Consider the following 22,357-nt stretch of genomic DNA (forward strand, 5'->3'; position numbering starts at 1 on the left):
AGTTATGCTACTAAAATCGTTTAATTATTTACTTCATGTAGTATGACTGTGAAACTACTGCTTAGCTTAGACACTAGATTAGGGATGTAACAAGCGATAGATATCTTCCAGGCAACCCGGGAGTATCAAGTTTTTTTTTTAACTAAATACTCCCGGATAGTCTGGAAGGGATCGCTTGTTACATTCTTAATAATTTTATTTAACGAAGTTTAAATAAATAAATGTCACTTATTTAAATAAAACAAATTGGATAAATATAACCGCAATTTTTTTTATTATTTCACAACACAATCGCGGTTATCTCTGGTTCAATTCAAGTTTACTTAAATGCGTCAACTAAAGACATATATTTATTCTGTCACACATATTCTTAAAATAACGAACATTCTGATTTTATCAAATTTAATAATTCATACAGTTTACAAAACAGAATAAATGGAAATTCGTAGGCGTTTCATATGAGTATTAGCTTTTCGTAAATTCGTTAAAATACCATTTCAATTTACGAGAGATAAGGTTGACACAATATGAACGCCCACATCACGGGTGCACCAAACATTTAATATTTTCCACGTGTCAGGGGGTTGTTGGAAGGGGAATTGACAGGTGAGCTCACATATGCCCCGTTTAAATGCCAACGACCTCAAATTATTATTTATTGACGTCTTTTATGGATAGTTCACTCGTAGTAGTTGCAGAGATATAGTATACCTCTTTTTTTATCAGACGATTTTATAAAAAAGAGTAATTACTTAGTTTCAGTCATTTAAAATACATAGTTTGAATATAAATCGAACTATGGATTTTATAGCTACAAAGCCTAAAGTCTAACCTTTACATAACTGTGAACTACTGTAACAAAGAATGCTACTTCTACTTTCTTAAATAATTGGCAGCCATGAATAAAAAATATCCTACTAATCATTAAATAAGTTTAACAATCGAGCGATTAATTTACAAACATAAACGAGTATTCTATTCACTATAAAAAAACAACGATATTTATTCAATTAGTATTGAATAAAAATCGTTGTCTAATAAAGTCCCATCGCTCGTTGCAACTTTATTTCATTAGGTGAATGTAATCCTATTAAGCCTTGCACATGGCCTACAAGTCAATACAATAAAACCTAAACATGAAACTAAGCAACACTTTTTATTCACATTGCAAATGCCGGAGCTACATTATCGATATCTATATACGTTAAGTGAACTCTTATCTTGTTGTTTCTAAGGTTAAAAAAAACTAGCCAAAATTAATACAAAAAGAATCTGGTAACATTAAAATTTACAAGCAGGCAACTGTAAGCAATGTCAACGACGCCCGTTCGTCTAGAAGCATATCTATTTTATAGTAAATCAAATGTAACGATTACAGTATTGATTAAAACCTATGTAAATGTATATAGCAACATAGAAACAAAAGATACTAGGGTGGAATTAGGGTAGAACTCTTTTGTCTTTAAGTATTTTCCGCTCCCTAAGTCTAATAAGGGGATAAATCGCCTAGTAAATGCGGGCGGGTGGTTAAAATGCAAACTAGTCTGAGAGGGAAAGACTCAAAACACGATTTATCATACAACCTTCTGCCGTATAAATTTCATGTGCACACTATATTTTAGGTCATATAAAAATATTTTATACATAAATGTGTTTATTACGTTGGCCACATTTTTGTGTTACTAACCCACTAAATATGTGAACACAATAATCCTCTTTCGGTTTAATTTATAAAATAAACATTAATTGTTTCCTTGTAAATAGTTAATAGAAAATATTATTCAATACATAATGCACTAAAAATCTCTACTAAAGTGTCTGTACGACATAATCTATATCTAGTTCTATTACTAAGTACTCTGCGATTTTTAGGTAAAGCGCACACTACCCATACATCTTATGTATATAATATAAAACTGCACATGAGTCAAATATATATTCACCTTATAGCATTATTATATAAAATGTATGTAGTTTGTTATTTACTTAATTAACTTGCCGTGGTGATTATTCAATGCAATATTCTACAGTATTTATTTACTATCTCCATTCATATGTTCACAATGATAGTTTGATTCATAACAAAAAATATTGACACAGGCAGGAAGCAGATTCCTTCCAATCTTCTGTTTGTTATATATTAACAGTGTTTGTTTTCCATCAGTTAGCGTCAAATTAACACTCGCTAAGTCAGTAACACACTCTGAGAATGTTTGTCAACGCTGTATGGCGGGATATTGTGTAATTATCCATTTCCCTCAATGTAGAACGCTTTGTAGATTGTAATTAATTAAAAATGCGTTATTTAATAGTCTGGTAAATAAATAGGTCGCGTGGTTTGAGGTCTTTATTTAAAAATTGTAACAGAGACACTCTAAAATTTAAACAGCTATTTTATACTGAATTCAGAGGTTTTAAGGTATTTTGTTCGGGTTGTAATGGTTCTATTGTATAAATAATTTGTATTAAAATATAAGGAAATTCATAATGTTTTTATAGGAATTAAGTGAGGGCCAGCGGTGAATCCTCAAAAAAGGCAAAATGTATTTAAGTTACTTTAATTAAACTATTGCAATAATTAAACTTATATATATATATGACATGTAATTCGGTAGGACCGAAGGGGCAAATGGAGTGCAATAGATATGTAACATAGATGGGTTAATTTGTACTTTGTTAAGTATAAATAACTATTAAACTCATAACTACTTTTAAAAATCCTGTTTAAAAAATGCAGCCTTCTTAACCAACAAAAAAACTAACTTGTTTATAAAAAAATACTAATTGCCAACAATAACCAACCAAATTTTATAAATAAACGGACAAATATATCATATTATACAAGAAAAAGCCATAAAAATAAGTTATAAAATAACAATAAAGAGCTGTTAGCCGGAAAATAAACAGAAAAATACGCTTTTAGATATTAATTAATAACTTGTTTGAACCCTCAAAGGTTTCATCACCCTTCGCCGTGGGGGTGGAAAGATCCGGTCAAAAGCCACGCTTCCGGTTGCCCGGCAAACTTTTAAACACAGAATGTGAATATTTTATGAATATAGCACACATCAACACTGATACTTGGAGTTAGGTTAATTAATTTTCCGTAACTGGATGTGAAATATGACAATACAAGGCATTAATAAGCATTTAGTTGGAAGTATCTCATCGATTCTCGACCCCTGTCCATACAATCTACACAATCAAAGTAGGTTGTTTAAGATTCTGTTTTAATGACTACTTCATAAAGGGAAAAAACTGATGGGAGAGTCCATCCAACCGTCGTCTATTAAACGTCTCAACAAGCCGGTCTCTACAATAACTATCTTTAGCTTACGAGGAAATCGAAATCGAAATTATAAGTATGTACATCAATTTAAAAAAGGGGGAATTTAATTTACATTTACAACCAAGCGGGCATGAGGAACTAGCCAAGTTTTGGTTAACAAGGAAATTATAAGGAATTACAGCGACATGCATTTCTTGTCAAATATGTCATAGTAATAAAGTAACTGATTAGAATCAGCGGCTTACATAGAAGTTTGCACTTACAAATTAATTGTATAATAAACCTTAAAAAATCTGGCGCTTTTTTGGTTATTTGAATACAACAGAAACCAGGGAAGCACTGCTCAATAGAGAATGCCGAATATGACAACTTTTAATTGAAGCTTGGCTATAAAAGTTTATACATCGACAAGCGTTATCTGATAAAAACAATAGATAAGGCACCCTCTATAATAAAAAGGTAACAGCTTTGGCATATGCGATATTCAGTAACATATTGCATTCAGTTTTTGGTACCTAGGGTAGATTAAAAATTATAGTCGTTATATTTTGTAATATTTAAAGACTATAATTTAGTATTTAGTACATAGACAATTACTCTTATTAACGATAGACGTAGCTTTTTTTACTAATTGATCTAAGGTTTATGAAAGTATGTATAAGAATACTTATACAAAACGATGTAAATAAATTGTTTGCAAAAACTTGGCTTTTATTACCAAAATCTTTTAAACACAATAAAAAAATCCGGATTGCTAACACTATAATTTGTAAAAAAAAACGAAAAATGTTGTAACAATATTCCTTTTATCGCCAGCAATAGCTGTTTCCGAGTTGACGATGTGGTCACAGTGTTCCGTGGGAGTCCGGGTATTGCGGTCAGGCTAGCGGACGATCCAACCTCAAGGGGATATAGTCATTGGAGACTCCATTATTGAAATCAACTCTACAGAATCAATAGAAAGGAAAGTTCGACGCTAATGTACTAGTTTGCCTTCAACCAATGTTTGGTAAATTTATGAATACGAATTTGCAATAACTTTTACGACGATTCAAATTTTGAAAACCGTTCAATTAAATTCTCAAACAGTAATTTATTCGTACAAAATCTCAAGTTTTAACTAGGAAAAACGTTGAAAAGAATACTCTACATAATTATCATTAGTTATAACGAGCGACCCACGCTAGCTGACGTCAACGGGTAAACATACTAGGTATTACACTTTTAATTTAAGTGAGGAAACATTCCCAGTTACTACTGACGACCCCGTCAGAGCTTAATCAAATATGAACGCGCCCGCACCAGGTGAGGGATGGCAGGTGCATGAAAACATACCCTTTGTCCCTCTCCCACCCACACACACGCCTATCACAGTGTATCACTTTAGCCGTATTGTTTTTTTATGCGATATTATGCTATCTATATGTATACCGTTGTTATTTGACTTTTCGTTCTGTCATGAATTTCAAAAAATTGGCTTTTGAGTTAGTTCATTGTTGTTTTTCGTCGTTCTACTTCCTCGGCGCAGTCTCTTTTATTCAGAACATTTGTTATAACTAGCATAGTAGGGAGAAAGTTACCCGTTACATTGAGTTCAGCTACTTAACAATATGCAACTGGAGACGTTAAATTTACAAGGTGTACCTTTTTTACAAGTATTAAATATAATATACAATTCATAAAAGCTATCTGTAGAAACAATAATCCCCTTTAATCGCACATTGGTAATATTTGCTTTGATAATGCGGTTATCTAAAACAAATGATACTTCATTTCAGCAACAAAGCCTTTTCATAAACTGCGATAACCTATCACAGATCGATATTCGTGACGCTGAAATAAAGTGCGTGGGCCGCCTTTTATACGCAATTAGGATATTCTAGCGAAAGTTTTTTTATAGAACAGGGGGCTAACGGGCAACAAACTCACCCGATTTTAAATGATAGGCTGTATCATTTAAAATCGGATACTCACCTAACCAGAGGGCTCGCAAGTGTCTTGCCGTATTTTTTATTTGTATGCTGACGTCTGATGATGAAACTCAGCTGCTGATATAATACTACAGCTGGACATGCTGTAGAAGATGCAGAGAGACTTCACATCTTTACGCAAAGCTAAGCTTAAGCCGGTCGGAAAATGATCGTTAAAGGATAATTTAAGTTCCGATTACTGCGAATCATATATTTTTATATTAGTTTTTAAATTACTATTTGAATTAGAAAATACATACACTGACAGCTAAATATAAGATTAGTTATTGAAATTAAAGTTTAATTCTATATTGCACTCTAATGTTAAGATGGTGAATGATGATTGCACCGTAGCGGAAAAGCCTTTCGTATAAACGTCTAAGTATTTAAATTTAGAAGTTTCCAGAAGACTCCCCACCGACAAGCGTGACAGGCCCAATTGAAAACTTAAAATATTTTCCCTCGCGTGTCCCGAAATGTCGCAATGAAATAATATTTTTCCATGTCACCCAACAAACTGTCATAAAGGCGAGCATGTCACTTGCATATTTTATGAGCGTGTATAAAATATTATGGTTCGTAATGGGGTGCTCGCGTGTGGACACGCCCTTAGCTCACAACGCCAGTGTGGCCGCACCTTTACGGGAATGTTCTAATTTCTAATTATTATTTTAGACTGCCTATGTACGGTTCCATAAAACCAAAATTACTAACACAGTTTTTTTATATAAATGAGATGTATCGTACAAAGTAATATTGTAATAGCAATTTAGTACCCTCGATAATTTAGTTTAGTGTTACGAAATTTGAATTAAATTATATTTAAGCCTACGAAATATATTTTAATAAGTAAAAAACATTAAAGGCTAACCAAAAATGAATATAAATTTAAATATTTTAATTTTGCCCCGCGTCCTAAGTACCGCTAATTTACCCACAATCAGTTTAAATGTCAATGTCACACCGGATGCCAGCTGATTATCATTTCCTTTATTTGCATTTATTAACAATCTTATGTCACATGCAGTTCCGTAATTCATTAAAACTTAATTTATAATATCCTTTTAGTATTCTATCGTTCTAAATAACGACAAAAATTACTGCAAATGAAGTATTGTACACTTTTTAAAATAATTTGCGTAAGATAAATGAAGAGTTAAATGCTTTTCATATTTGGGTTATATTTCAGACTTATCTAAATACTTTACATCAGTTAATTTTCTTGCTGGGTGATAATACACAATGCGGAACGTGTGAACAACTGTTGGTCAAGTAAACTGTGCTTTCACAGTAATATTTCACAGAAGTCGTCCCGAGTATTGTTCCCTTGTGCAACTGCAAGTTACGAAATGCTCGCGTAAGCACGTCTGACCGTGCGTATGTCATTTGCATTGTCTCTTTGGAATTCAGTTATTGTATTTATATGGTGTAACATCTTTCCAATAATTCAGTTGCTGACTCTAAACAAAATTTTTGTAATAACAATAACTGATGTCGTTTGTTAGTATCCCATAACGTTTTCTAAGAATACTAAATATACCATTATCTATCTTTCTTTAACGCTCTACTGTAAAATTGTATCCCTAACTTTCGTATCAACTGATGTAAACAAAACGTTTGTGATTTCTTTTTCTTTATAAAATGTTTTAATTACTTTGTTTTTTTTTTAATTCTTTTTGTCTAAGTAATTGTAGATCTTATGTAGATGCCTGGATCTCTCGAAAGCGATAAGGCAGCCAGTTGTCCTAATTTTTATTTAATGAACATATTAAACTGCAACGAATTGTAAATAAAAAAAGTAAATAATATATTCATAACTATTTAATACCTCTTTCTTTATGGAGACCGCTCCGCCAAGAACTGTTTAATATCAAGATCTATGATAAATTTTACATATTAGTACTAGGAGACCAAGTGTTGTTGTGGCTAAGGTTTCTGTTATATTACATAATAGTAAACTATTCAAGGGAAACGTAGGAGAACTTATGTGAAAGGTAGATAGCTGATGTGAAGCATTGGTACTTTTAACACAGCGCCTGTTAGAATTGTAACAAATAATAAACAAATATTTGCAATAAAATAATATTCCGGGTATAAATTGGGATGTAAGCTATCCTATCTTTTAAGTTAGATCAAACTGCACATCTGTGCAAATTTGATTGATATCGGTTCGTTAGTTTAGGAGTCCATAGCGGACAAACAACGTGACACGTAATTTATATATATTAAGATATATTAAAATCACAATCCCTTGAAACCATTATTGATATTTATTCAGTTGATTAAGCTAAAGAAAAATTATTACTTAGCTAGTAACAGAAAAAGATACAAACACGCGTCACGTCAACTTTTCACTACTACTATATTTCACAACTAAACAAAAAAGTAGACATACATACATTTTTAAAATAAGAGAAATTCCATTTCTAGGCTAACAGGTTAAAATTACTGTTTTAATAGCACACAACAAACATCCCTAGTAAAAAATAACCGCATTACTTTAATTATATACCGTCACATATTATCTCTGAAACGCAAGTCAGGAGGATAGCAAACAACCCTGTGAAGCAGTATTTTATGAAATCATCGAGCTAAACATCAACAGGCAAATAATACATACTCTGCAAATCAGTGTAAATCTGTTAAACGCAAAACGTACAATATTTTCTATGGCAGATTGAAATTTGAAGTTTGAATTATCTTATTATATGGAAAAACTACTGTGAAAAAAGAATATATGTGTTTTTAAATTATATTACAAAGTTGACAGATTAATTATTAAATGCAAGTTTGTTTCAAATAAGTTTGATATAGATTTCATTTTCTTTCTCTTCAGGTGGTCCATAACTGTCTACATGTACGTGATTATTTTTTTGAATTGGTATACATCTTCCTCATAATAATTTCTAGTTTTAGGTATAACAATATAGTATATGGAAATGGAATTTAAAGAACCAACTGACATTTTCTATTAAACAAAGTTTATACTGTCATTAAGTTAAGAATAACTATTTAACGTTCGTTACTGCCCCTTACATTAAATGTTGATTGAAATAAGCATAATTTTTTGTTTACCTTCATATTCATAAGTATGTGCACTGAGGCAATATTAATGCACTGTAATATCTTTGTTATGAAATCACTGCCGCAAATAATTAAGCTATAATTATAATACCGAAATTAATGTACACAGCGCAAAAAGCATTCATTTATCGAATTTATAATTATAATATATTTTGTTATTTAAATAATAAGCATAAAATTTATATACTTACCTATGTAACGTGTAAAATGTTTAACATGTAAAAATGCTCTTACCTGAAACAAACAAATTTAAAAAATAATTATCTTGAATGAATGTAGTTTTGTAGTAGTGTGCACATAGTCACACCGTATTGTACAATACAGAGCGTATTGGTAAGGGTCGCAAAACAAATGTGATGTGTGAAGTTTCGAAATAAATCAACTGTCGCCAGGTGCGTTAGGTCAGAATCGGTGTCTTTGTGCATAAAATAATCAGTCCAACAAGTGAATATGCTCTGTGGAGCGGATAGGTATAAACCGAGAGGCGGACAGCAATCGCGAATGCATATCAAACGAGGCAAATAAGCAATTATGCGCTCACATTGGGGCTCGATTACATACGATGTGGGAAATTTCATACGAACGGATACCAGCGACGGACGAATGCTCGCGGTATGTTAATTATACTGAAACACGTCATGGCCCGCACAAATGGCGTATTTCAGGTAATATGATTAATGCTATGGAAAAACGGATCCCTCATTACTCTGGCAACACTGTTGTTGTTAAACGATAATGACATTTAACAAATTAAAACGTCACCAGGGTCCTTTAAACAAATACGTAGTAAAATTTTAAGTGTATGTCCCATACATACATTAAAGGGTACAGCATATATATTATATATAAATCTACGATATATGTTACGAACTCTTTTATCTAAAATGTATGACAGTTTAGGTAAACAAAAATGTTATAAAAAAAATTAACAGAAAAATACAAGAAAGTTAATTTTAACAGCAAAACAGCGGATAAGGTTCCAGATAGGCAATTAACAATGCTGTCTTTAAACCGATCAGCAAACTACCGAATATATCCAGCTCCGTATAAGTTTAGTCCGTTAAAATAAGAAGGAAATAAATAAAATACAATGGTAAAAGCGATTAAGAATAATATTGTGCACATATACAGTAGTCTTCAATTACATTTGTTTCCGTAACACTTTTGATAGTAGAAACTTAAATATTGGGAACTACTTATAAATTATAATATATATATATATATATATATATAAGTAAGAGTGGCGCTTAAAAGGTTTCACTAAAGTTCTCTTGAAAATCCATTCTACAGAAAAACAAAATATATTTTCATAAGAGCTTCAGCGCTCTTTTAAAAATAGTTTTTAATGTCGCATCTTGGATTATAAAGATTGAACTCGTCTAGTAATACAAATAACTCAGAGGCCGGCCAAATAATTCAGATTTTTAGTGTTTCGTTTATAAATATGTCACATAATATTATTATCATTATTAGTTGTTCTACTACTTATATTATAAGAAGGAGGCATTCTAGTACAATTGTGTATATTTATGCTTATCTTTAAATAAGGAAAGATATGTAGTTAGTTATTCGTTGCAAATATTTTAACTACTAGACAAATTAAAAAAAATATTTTTATCAATACTACATTATCACAGTGACGTAGGCTACATTGTCCATATTTTAAAAATATATTTTCTGCCATGCCACTAATTAAAAATAATAAAAAAATATAAATGAATTCAGTTGATAAATTATAATTGAAGAAAATTAAGTAGCCCAAAAATAACAATACTTTTTCTTTCCATAAAAAATATCCTTATATGGAACAAAACTTATGAACTTATAAAGTTTAAGCTAACTGTGTTGAATTATGTAATTAATATCGACAGATTATGTATGTACAATTATAGCTGACGTAAACAGATATCTAGTCGTTTCTATGTGAGTAATCAATATGTACGTGATCGAATTCCTATCCTTGAATCTGATCTCAGAATTGATTGTGTTTATTACATACTGTAAAAAAACGTAATTTGCAAAAAATCATTTATTAGTTATGATAAATAATTGTCATAGTATCGTCTCTTATGATGATGCAATGATGTTTGAAGTCAATATCTAAGTTCAAATGATAAAACACACGTTTCAATCCTATATATGCAAGAAATGACAGTCAGACACAATTTATTTACAGTTACTGAAATATTTATTTTTTAAGATATATATTTCTTTTTGCATTGTTTGCTTTCTTTTTAATTTGTATATTGTGTAGAAGTTTTACTGCAGATCATCGAAAAATACTTAATATTTTTATTTTTTCCAAGACATTTTTAAAAAGTCTTCCTAAGTTGTTGGTATCTAAACACACCCGTGCCACGGATAAGCACGTAAAGCTGTTGTGACGGACATCCGTCTCATCTCAGTGTGAGAGTTGTTGAACAGAGTGCACTTGTATCCTTGCGCATGTAATTGTACACTATACTATATTTCAAGTCACAATAAAGGTGTGGAGACGTGGCCGAGGCCTGGAAAACATCTTATTTTTTAACTTTAAGCGTTATTTTTTTTATGTTAAGTGAAGCAAGTGCAGAAATAACCTTATTGTTATCATGATAGCAAGCACCTATGCCGGCGACAGTTGGCTCGCGACCAACACTGTGTAGCCCCGTGCCGACTGACCATTCCATTTTATTTTATGCTCTCATCAGGACCTTTGCTAGAACTTGATACTAAATCACGGGAGATAAAAGCAAGGCCAACGTTTGCGCGATACAAGAAATTCCAATTCTGAATAGTTACGTAACATTTGAATCCTCGAATACTTGAATTCGAAGTTATGATGCTCAGATAAAAATGTATAATATCTTATAACTAGCTACCCTGGCTTCTTATGCAACCGTGACCCTTAAACCTTGAAAGTCGATAATCTAAACCTTCCTCATGAATCATTCTAGAAAATGGTGTTTAAATTAAGTAGTTTTTAAGTTTGTCGCGAACAGAACGAATACATCAACATATTTTCGTTCAACCGTGATTTCTCCGATTCCCACGATAAAGGCTTTCCATTTCACGGGTTATATACAAAATAACGTACAAATAAAGTGGCTATTTCTTGGTCAAACAATTTCAAAAATCTGTTCAGTAGATCCAATAATAACCTCACAAACTTCTATACTATGAATATAGTCACAAAATGACATCTACCATAATGCAATGGATTACAGAACGATCTTTAACCCAGTCTTAAAAGTTTATATGATGTACTCATTAAACCAAATTGAACCCGAATGATTTGGCTTACTTTTTCAATAATTGTTATTTTTTGAACATGCCTATAAATCATTAATTTTTGATTAGTAGATCAAGCAATCATACAAAGTGAAATAAATAAATTTGAATTTTTATTTCATAACTACTTAAAATACATATATGACACATGCCGGGTTCGCGCTGTAAAATAAAATTACAACAACTTTATTTCCAAAAAGTTGCAAAAAAGGAACAGTTAAAATCTCCTAATAAAATTTAACAACACGTTTCAAAGTCGTCATGCTCCCATAAGTTTTGGCAGAGAAGTTAATGAATTGCACAACGGTAAAACTTTACAGCGAATTATAATTTGCGACATCTTCAAGGTGAATTACCAAACAATAATTTGATGTCGTTTGTTTCTAAGCCCGCAAGAACAATGAACAAGAATTATTATAATGGCAAACAAACGAATCTCTGCACTGGGCTTGATTTTTAAGGTGACATTCTATATAATCTATATAGCAAAAAGTCTCGACTAGTCCGCAAATCAAAGGAATGTTTTTACAGATATGCCATCAGCGTGTAATTATGACATTATATACAGAACTTTACAAATTTTAAAACTTACGAATATTGTGAAATTGTAATAATGTACCGGTTTAGTATATATTTTTAATATATTATATTTAACGTGAAGTCAAAAATAAAACATTTGTATTTAAATGTTATATATAAAATTTTAATTAAAATTATTATTAATTATGTTTTTTTATTTATACGGATATTTTGAGGATTAATTCATATATAAACTTTTTTTTTGTTTATGTACTTTAATAATGTAATTTTATTCTTAGTTCCTATTGTGAACTTGTCGAAGAATCGATTCCTTTTTTTAAATATATACTTTGCCTAAATTGTTCAAGTGTTCGTGTACCATGAAAATAATTGGTGCTTGCATTATCAGCAGTTAATTTTCATGAAGTTTATAAAAATAGTAGCTATTGTAGGTAAGGCTTTGTATCGCGGACCACATTGTAGATATTCAGGGCATACACGTAGTAAATCCGATTATCTTTGTATCTGTTGACACACAAACTGCGCGATGAATATTAAAATGACGGGTGTTGTTTGATTCCGAACATAATTTTGTGGCGAATACAATGGGTGAAATGGAAATATGAAAGGTCTTATAGGGGTGTAATTTTGATAAACTTCTTTACGGGCCTTTGAATTTGCTAATTCCGAACAACTGTTTATAAACGTACTTAAAGCCGCAGGAATCTTTTGTAATAACGTTATCGTACCTTTGTAAATCAATAAACGTAACAATATTTCATCGCTGAAAGATTTAGGATTGAAGGATTTTGGATAGGACGACTAAGTGGTAATTGAAATCATTACCTCTGTATAACAGAAGTAATAGTATAAATTATCTGACAAAGTCAAACGTTAAGGATTATTTTGTATGCAAAGTTATACAGACAAGAATTGGTACTAAAGATATGCTTAGTAATTCTTTAACAATATATGTCATATATTTTGACCATAATTTTGTTCAATTATTTAATTTCGGTATTCCATATTAGGATAGCATACAAATCAGGCAGTGTCGTTGCTAATTAGTTAAACATTTTTTTCTATTTTTATTTCTACGAGTACACAGTCGTAAAATGTGTACGTGCCTTAATTAATCAAACTGGTCGGTTTATTTTATTTGCACAACGCCACCAATTACATTTAATTGGCATTTCCCATAGGGTAAAAATAGCCGAGTCTTAATTAGAAGCTCGAAATAATATATTATTCGTTATTGTTAGCTTAGCTCTTCTGTCGCTAACTTTCACTATCGTACGCGCAAAACCTATTGATAAAGTCTTTAAGAAAATTGCAGACTTCAGAAGTTCTGCAAACTACTTGTCGGTGCACTTGAGTTTTAAAAGGAATGCAAATACTTTATATTTGAGTAAGATGATTCGATTGAATTGATTCCTGCACACACAAACTCAGCTGCTTTATGTTAACAATATTAGCATTACATCACTTCACACATCCCATATAATTATTGAGGTGAAGTCACGTCACATTGACATATGGCTTCAGTACATGTTATTACACCATAACATATCTATATTTTAGTACAGTACTATAAAGATACCGCCTCTGTTTCTCAAAGAAACATTCACTTTAAACTTTTCAAAAATCGAACCTAAATTGTAACCCCCTAAACAAATTTTCAAATATCGACAAATTTTAATTTGAATTTCGAATTCATTAAACAACCTTAAATAATAATTATACTCTTAATACTATAAACATGAAATTAATCAAGATAGGCACAGGCAACAAAAGGCTCATATTACATCCCAAGTTTGTCACACAATTTAACGTGAGTTTCGTAACTAGCCATTGTTCCGATAGCAGTCTCTATAGCTCTACGTATTGTGAATATTAATTATCGACTCCTCAGAGACAACACCGCTTACTTTTAAGGTAGTGAGGACGTTGCATATGAAACATACGCATATTGTATTATAACAAGCAGATCTAGGGTCCTAAATTAGTATTAGTATAAATTACATATACTGGCTCAGCTTAATAATTGAATAATTGATCAAAATACATAACGACTTCACAATTCTATTTGAAAAACTAATAACACATTATAATAACAATTATTGTGTTTAACTCTATATTCTTTGTATATCGTAACGTGTCAATGCATAATAAAATTGGTTTTATCTTGCGTTCATGGTTGGTAAAGTATGTAAAATGTAAACTTATTTCAAATTATTTCATTTTATTTTATTAGCAAGATATTTTGAGTAGAGTCTAAATATAGCAAAAAGTATATTTTAAATGCAATTTAAATAATTTTCACAAATATTTATAAAATATGTTGAATCCCGTCAATGTGTAAAGTCCGCCTGTAAATCACATCACCTTTTGTGGCGCGCTGACGTCCGCCACCGGATGATCTCTACCGGCGCGTCAATTTAATTTACTGTGTGTATTTACTGTTTAATTGAAAGCAAAAATAATTTTTAAAATAAATAAAATGCAAACAAATTTTCACCTCTTGTAAGCGCATTCCCACGACATCGTTTTACCGCGAGTAATACGCGGTATTTGAAAATGTTCAAAAAAAGAAAACAAATAAGATTACAAGCAAATTCAAATTTAGAATTTCGCACCATAGAATGAAAGTAGCAGGTTTAGTTGCTCGTCTGTTAGCATTCTGATGGAAGTTTTTAGTGGAATTTGAATTTAAAAAAAATTATACGTATTTAAAGTAGTTTGGATTTGGACATAGCCTAGCCGCAAAGTAAATAAAAGAAGTAAAAAATTAATAGTGTCTGCTAAACGTGCGTTAAAAAAAGTATTGTTATTAACATTAGCTCATCTCATGTTTAGAACATCAATACATTAATACCTAAACCTTCGACATTAAGACAAAAACTCAACACGAGATCAATACTGCTACCCCAAAATGTTTCTGTTTAATCAATAAATCATAATGAATGACATGAATGACGTAGGTACGTGAGTGTTGACGCTTACTGCGGATACAGGATCACAGAATTAATCCCTTTAGTGGGATTTTACTAATAATTGACAGTTACGACATTTCTTGTATTAACGATAACTTCGTTGCCTTGTTCTTATAAGAGGATTTTGTTGACTTTTAACTAAATCTATGAATAATCTTTCTTTAGAGTTGACTAATGCTTCATAAAGCCAAGAGTGTAATTTAGAACTTACATCATATGAAAGAAAAAAAATACGTAATATAACTCATATTTGTTCATTTTCAGCTACATATGAAGTCATAATATTACGAAATATGTAGATACAATTAATTAATATTCAACACTAACAATATACTATTGCAATTCCAATCAGCATAATTCGATCGTAATCAATAAACATATACCCCAACCTTGCGTATGTAGGTCTCTCGCATAACGCCTACCAAATTGACCGCACACATCAAATATGCAGTCAACAATGCACCCAGGTATTGCATTGGCACACTTCGTAATCACATCGTAACTAATTATCGTAACACCAATAAAGATCAGAACACGCTAGAACAGCTGTACCGAATTCTTGTTAAAGTCTTGACGCCTTAGTTTGTGTACCTTTAATCTTCGTTATGCTCTAAATCAATTGAGATGCTCACAAACATCTGTCTGTTTGACATATATTGGTAACAAATTTCTTTTAACATTCTCTAAAGCTTGATATTTGTTAGTGCTAATCCTATAGAGCTTATAATGTGCTGAATTACCTTATCACAATTCACAATAAGAAACGTACATTTGCGTAAGATAGCTACGAAGTACCTCTGAAGAAGTACATAGATAATAAATATGTTAAAAGTAATCTGTGTCTATCCCTAGTACTATGAAAAGATTCAGCTGACACCAAGAAATCAATTATTTAAATGAATCTGACATACCGGAATCGCCGAAGCGAAAATCGAATCGTGCGTAGCCTACACCAGTGCGCTCGATTACAGTCAAAGGATCTCTGCACAATATGCATGACCCAATGCTGCTAGTTTAATATTCAAGTGTCGCCCGTCCGAGGCGCACGCTTGCTGTAATAAAAGCACGCTTCAACGCTTAACGAGCTCTAGACCGATGAGTTCCTTCGTATTTCAAACAAGGCGACCCCGTACGTGACCGCTGCCATCTTAATTTCTGCACTAACTGTGAGATTGCGAGTTATGATCCTTGTTAATACCTCTGTCAAAGTGACGTCAGCGCGATAAGCCCTGATAGAGACACTGACGAGCTTGATACATGAGCTTATAACATGTTTCTCTCCAATCTAGTCTTGATATTATTAATCGGCTTTATTATCAAAATATTTAAAATATAATAATCAAATTTCAAATTTTAAATAGCACATTGAATTATAACAAGTAGCCATCGTAATAACGGGCGATAGTGTTATAAATTTTGAACTCGTTAAAAATAATTAATACCAAATTAATGAAACCGGTGCGTAAAAACTGCAAATGAATAGGAAATATTTCAACAATGAAAAATTTTAGAATTCCAAACATTTCTTCACTTCAGATTTGTTGTATTAAAATTTTCTATCTGTATCAAATTTCTTTCAAAGGTTCGTTTAATTAATATCAAGACGTAAATTGTCCTCGAATACTTCTTTGCGTGACAAGCATTCAAAATTAGACGGCTTTATGATTTTAATTATGGTAACAATAGAGCTAATTCCGCTGTCTTGCTGCTAGTTATTGCTCGAAAAGTATCAGATACTAGGCGATCGCAAAATGGATACTCTGAGCAGTTTCCAAGTTAAACTCGTAGACTGCAAAGAAACTTATCAGCAATCGAGGAGCCATTGATTGTGCACAAAGAGCCTTTCGTCTCGCGACATTCGAGTTCGATTTTCCACTCACAATGCGGGCTTCGTTTTTCGTATTGCATTCCGTATTATAGTTCCGCGGCTCATTCGATCTCAATTCGCATTGTTCCGCTAAGCTGATGATATATCACGCTACCACGACTTGCTGCCTATTCATCAAGATTAACAAATTTTTAAGCGACCCTTATGACAAATATCATTGAATTATTACATTGTTCGAATTCATAAAGCTTTAGACCCACTTTGGCCACCGGCCAAGTACTGCACAAAGCACAGTAAATACTTACTTCTATGGCTATTCTTAATTACTTCAGTCCTATTACGAAAATTCTAGCACATACTAACGCAATTGGTGAAGCGGTGCGTCAATTTACAACTTTGTTGTATATTTCTTAAGGAATTTGCTTCGTTTCTATTACAATTTCAAGCATATTACGTGTTCATTACTTTTTAAACCGTTTTATCTAACTGGCGTTCTATTTAAATTACAACTCTTTCACTGTAAATAATTTTTAAATTTATTTACTTATAAATGTAAGTATTACTACTAAGCAGCTGCTTGACGCCTTTATTGTTTGTATAAAGAATTTTATTTCTCTTTACAAAAAAAAAATATTTACATAAGAAACTTAATATTAATATTTATAATACGAGCGAGAAAGACGTCGCCATTAGCCGTCTCGATTTTAGACTACTATCTTCACAGTGACATGCATCTTTAATGCCTTTTCAATTTGTCAAATATGATAATATACACCAATATTGCGAATTTTTAGATGGTAATTGATTAAATAATTGCACACCCTCATACCTAATAGACTTCTTCAAATAATTTATACGCGGCAAGATAAGCAAACTCGCTCGACGAGTATTGCATGTAGTTGTGTATTTGATTTTTTTATGATATTCTACTATGGAGAGAGTTATTTAATTTTTTTTAAGTGATAGCTTATATTATGTCATAGTGCAAATAAGACAGCAGTTCATGACGTCATTTTATTATTTATGAAACATGAGCCTATATTACTTAGTACGGTTTTATTTTCTATCCTATCATGTATAATACAAATCCTCCGGTTTAAACTATTTCCAATGATAACAATATTCGGAACGATATTTTTGTCTTAGTTTCAACCTTCACACTGTACTAGAAACAATTTTACGCTAATTATCATGTTGATTGTCATAATAAACGTGCTTGACAATTAACTTGTCAGTGTCAGCTCGTCCTAATAAACACACACACGGCAGAGCTAAAAATATATATAACGCAATAAAGTGTATTTGTATAGAGTTCTTTAAAATTAAAAAAATATATACCTTGAAATACAAAGTAATTCAAAATGTGGTCACAACTTAAATAATGGCAAGTGAATTTAAATCACTACTACATTAATTTAAATAATCGCCATCCGCAGTGTTGAAATGAAAATACTTCTTTTCGTGGGAATTCGACTTTAGTCTCGGTCGATTTTAATGAGAATTATTTTACTTAGCACAATTTTATTATAGCTTTCAATAAGAATACCTACGTATTAGATAATTTTAGCGATAATTTAAAAATCGTATATGAATAAAAGAAATAAATTTTTATTTTTTTAAACAAATTCGATGAAATTTTTATTTTTATTTATAAATAGTAAATTATTTTGTTTATAAAATTAACATTTTTTTTGTGTCGATTAAAGATGTGTGTCCCTATGCAGTCTTCGACAAATTAGTCCCATCCGGAAAAAGGATGTGTGGACTGGGTTATATGCTAGCGAGAGGCGCCATGGCTCAATACAATGTATATATTGTAAAAACACAAAAAATAACTACGTAGGCATCTTATCTTGACTTAATGAGAATAAATTACAAAGCACCCTCATATATAAAATTACTAAAGATAATTACCAAATGTAATTAAAATTGTTGATATTTAATGAAAGTCCAGCAAAGTTTCCAGATATGAAGTTACCTTGGCAGGTGAATTTATAAACGAAACATCAGTCAAGCGTTGCCTAAAAATTGTTTGAAAGCCGCAACACGCTCTCGTCAAAAAGCCAAAATCGACCAACAAATTCAATTAAAACTTCTTCACGAGTAACCCAAACCGACCAACGTTAGATTAATTATTACAAAGGAACCTCTTTATAACGTCAGACAAACAAGATTCCAACTAGACAAAAGCTGGAACGTAAACGGCAATCGTTCATTCAAGCTGAAACCTGCAAAACTATCTTTTCCTTTTTCTCCTTTTATCAGCGAAGAGTCTGTCTCTGTCACTCGGAGAGGAAATGCGGGAGCTATTTGTTTTTACAGTCGAGCGCCGACGAACAAATTAGGTGGACAAACTGTTGAAACGGTTGAGGTGTCTATATTCTACTCGATGTGAATTCTCTTAAAACGTTTTAGCGAACCACAAGTGAGATAATAATTTGCACTTCAATTTCAATAGGAACTTGCATTCGCCCCACGTATTATTTAAATTCTACGGTCAACAATGTGAATAATATTTAATTTTGATTCGTAGAGAACTTCCTGCAATTTCCGAGTGAATATGATATTTGTGTTTTGATAAATAAATAATAAGAGCGTCATCATACATATTTGCAAACTATAAAATATAATGTAATCAGTCGTATGTAAAGAGAAACTTGTAATAAAACCGCAAGTAACTAGAACCTTATTGGAAACATAAGATGTTATACAATATTTTAGTCTCGATCAAAACAACTAGTTATGTTTGTTATTTGACAGGTCAAAAATGCGATACAATTACCATAGAGTAGAGGGCCTTATCTATTGCAGAAAAATACCCTATAGATATTAATTTCTAATTATATTCAACATCATTGTTATTTATCTGTAGCCGTTCTTACTGGAAGTATGTATATACGAGTTAGACAAGGTTTCAGGAACTCTTACAAGTGAGTCTTCGCGTGCCCAGTGATACTCAAACGATGCAAATCTGTCGACCGATCTTCAACGAATCAAGGCCATACATTTCCATACATTTTCTTTAGAAAAAAAAATTTAACAAGGTCTCTAGGTAATACTCAAATTACGGTAACATTTATTCTAATTGCTACAAAACTACTTCCCTCGCCAATTCGTAATTGTTAGATAAGCATTTCCTTTTCAAAAGATAAACAGGTATTTTCCCTTTCAACGGAGAATTTTATAAAAACTAGAACTACAAGTTATTCAGGTTTCACCGTCGATATATTGCTTTAGTTCTGCTTATAAGACTAAATCCAGTTATCTAAGCGGATAAATTGCTGTATATAAATGCGGAAGTATTATTTATATAGTTGACATAACATCAAGAGTGTTAACCTAATTAACTTTTTATATTAGGGGAAACTGCCCATGTATTATAAAATCTAAAGGCTAGATAAATTTTAAATCTGTATTATACATCCCCATTTAGGCAACTTAGTGTTTAAAGCGACTTATAAAAGCAATTATTCTCTAGGAATAAAAAAAAATCAGTGGCGCTACAACCTCTTCAGGTCTTGGCCTCTGATTTCTGAATCTGTTACATGATCATTAAATCAGCCTCCAGTGCCTGACACACGTCGTCGACATTTTGGGTCTAAGACATGTCGGTTTCCTCACGATGTTTTCCTTCACCGTTCAAGCAAATGTTAAATACGCACATAGAAAGAAAGTCCATTAGTGCACAGCGGGGGATCGAACCTACGACCTCAGGTATGAGAGAGAGTGAGAATCAAACCTCTGGATTAAGCACTGCGTTACCAAGTAAGCGACAAATGCGTTGAGTAAATGTGAGACAAAACTCAAACATTCAAAGTACGAATAAAAGGGAAATTTCCATTTTAAAATCAGAACGTCAGATGCGCCTAAATTAACATTCTATTTTTAAATTGCGATGACAATATAATCGTAGATGAAGGCCTTTCAGACGAGAAACCTATTCAGTCGGAAAACAGCGCTGAAATATCGCTCATACAAAGAGCTGAAAAAACATAAAAGCTGTAAGGAATATAAAGTATAAGTGAAACAGACAGACGTGGCCGGCGCCAGACTCGTCGGCGCCATCTACCCCGTCGCCCGACTTTGGTACCTCGTCCTTGCAACCGACTTACTTATTACATAGCTACAACTAGCTACTTTTTTTTACGAAATATGTTTGTATTACTTAAAAGTTAAGAAAAAATACTACACATTGAAAGTTATTACTTCCGGTTTACGTATTTAGATTATTAAACGGGTATTAGAGTTCTTTACCACTACTGCTGATTGAGTACACGTTTATATCGATTAAAATGTTAATTTGATGTTCATAGGTGAATTGAGGTATTCTATTCCTTGTTACATGAGGTATTAATTATTGAATTAATATTTATAATTAAGTTCGCACCTGCACTGCGTACTTAGGTTGGCAAAGCAATTAACTCAAATACATTATAATTGACCTATTGTAGTACATATAATTGTAAAAGTAAAGAACTAATACATTATTATATAAAAAATAAATCTCATTTTCAAATATCAAATCGTTTTTCTGCGCAAACTAAAATTTAGTTTACGTAGGTACTTTTTAATTAACCTAGCCAATTTGTTCAAATCGGAAACCAATTTAGCTTTTAAATTACCAGCTGACTCGACATAAAACCGTTCAGGTACATTTTAATTAATTAGAACAACCATAAATACTACAGTGCATTAATATTATATTTATTATCAATTATAACAAGTGTTCTCCGCTTAGAACTATTTTCCTTTTACTAAGAATTTGTAACGTCCTTATAAACAGCGTAAACATACTTTATTTACGCATAAATTTGAAGAATTGTGTAAAAGATTTCAGTTCACAACGCAGGTGTAGAACTATGAGTTCTTTCAAAGCTAATTTTCGTATAAATTTAATAACATTTGTTATGAATGTTATATTGTATAGTAGTTGCAATGAAGTAGTAATGTGCGAGATGGAATTAGTCTATATCTTAATATATATATTTCTTGTGTGCGTGTGTATGTGACTGAACTCCTCCTAAACGACTGGACCGATTTAGACGAAATTTTTTGTGTGTGTTCAAGGGGATCTGGGAATGGTTTAGATTCACAATTTTGTCCGCTGGACAATGTTTTTTTAATTAATTTTCAATTTATTAGTTGTTGTTGATTTTGGAATGTTTTACATTGGATCCGACAGACGGCGCTACCATCGCAGTGTCAAATTTTAAATAATATTCGAATTTTAATTTTAGTCTGTCCCGAAATTTAAAAAAAGTTTTGTTATCATTGTGTTATATCGTGTGTGACCATGTGCTGGATCGTTAGATATTGTCATAACATTTGAATAATAATTTTCATCAAAATGGCTTATTAAAAATTGAAATTTTGAAATTAAAGACGTGTAGACAGGACAACGTCT

General features: G+C 31.7%; 1 protein-coding gene across 1 annotated transcript in view; it reads right to left on the minus strand.

Moving 5' to 3' along the window:
• The window catches only part of LOC110993259 (protein couch potato), a 131,311-nt gene that overhangs the window by 97,967 nt on the left and 10,987 nt on the right, over window positions 1-22,357 (minus strand). The gene's annotated exons all lie outside the window — the stretch shown is intronic.

This window comes from Pieris rapae, chromosome 3 (assembly GCF_905147795.1).
Source record: "Pieris rapae chromosome 3, ilPieRapa1.1, whole genome shotgun sequence".
Classification (NCBI taxonomy): domain Eukaryota; kingdom Metazoa; phylum Arthropoda; class Insecta; order Lepidoptera; family Pieridae; genus Pieris; species Pieris rapae.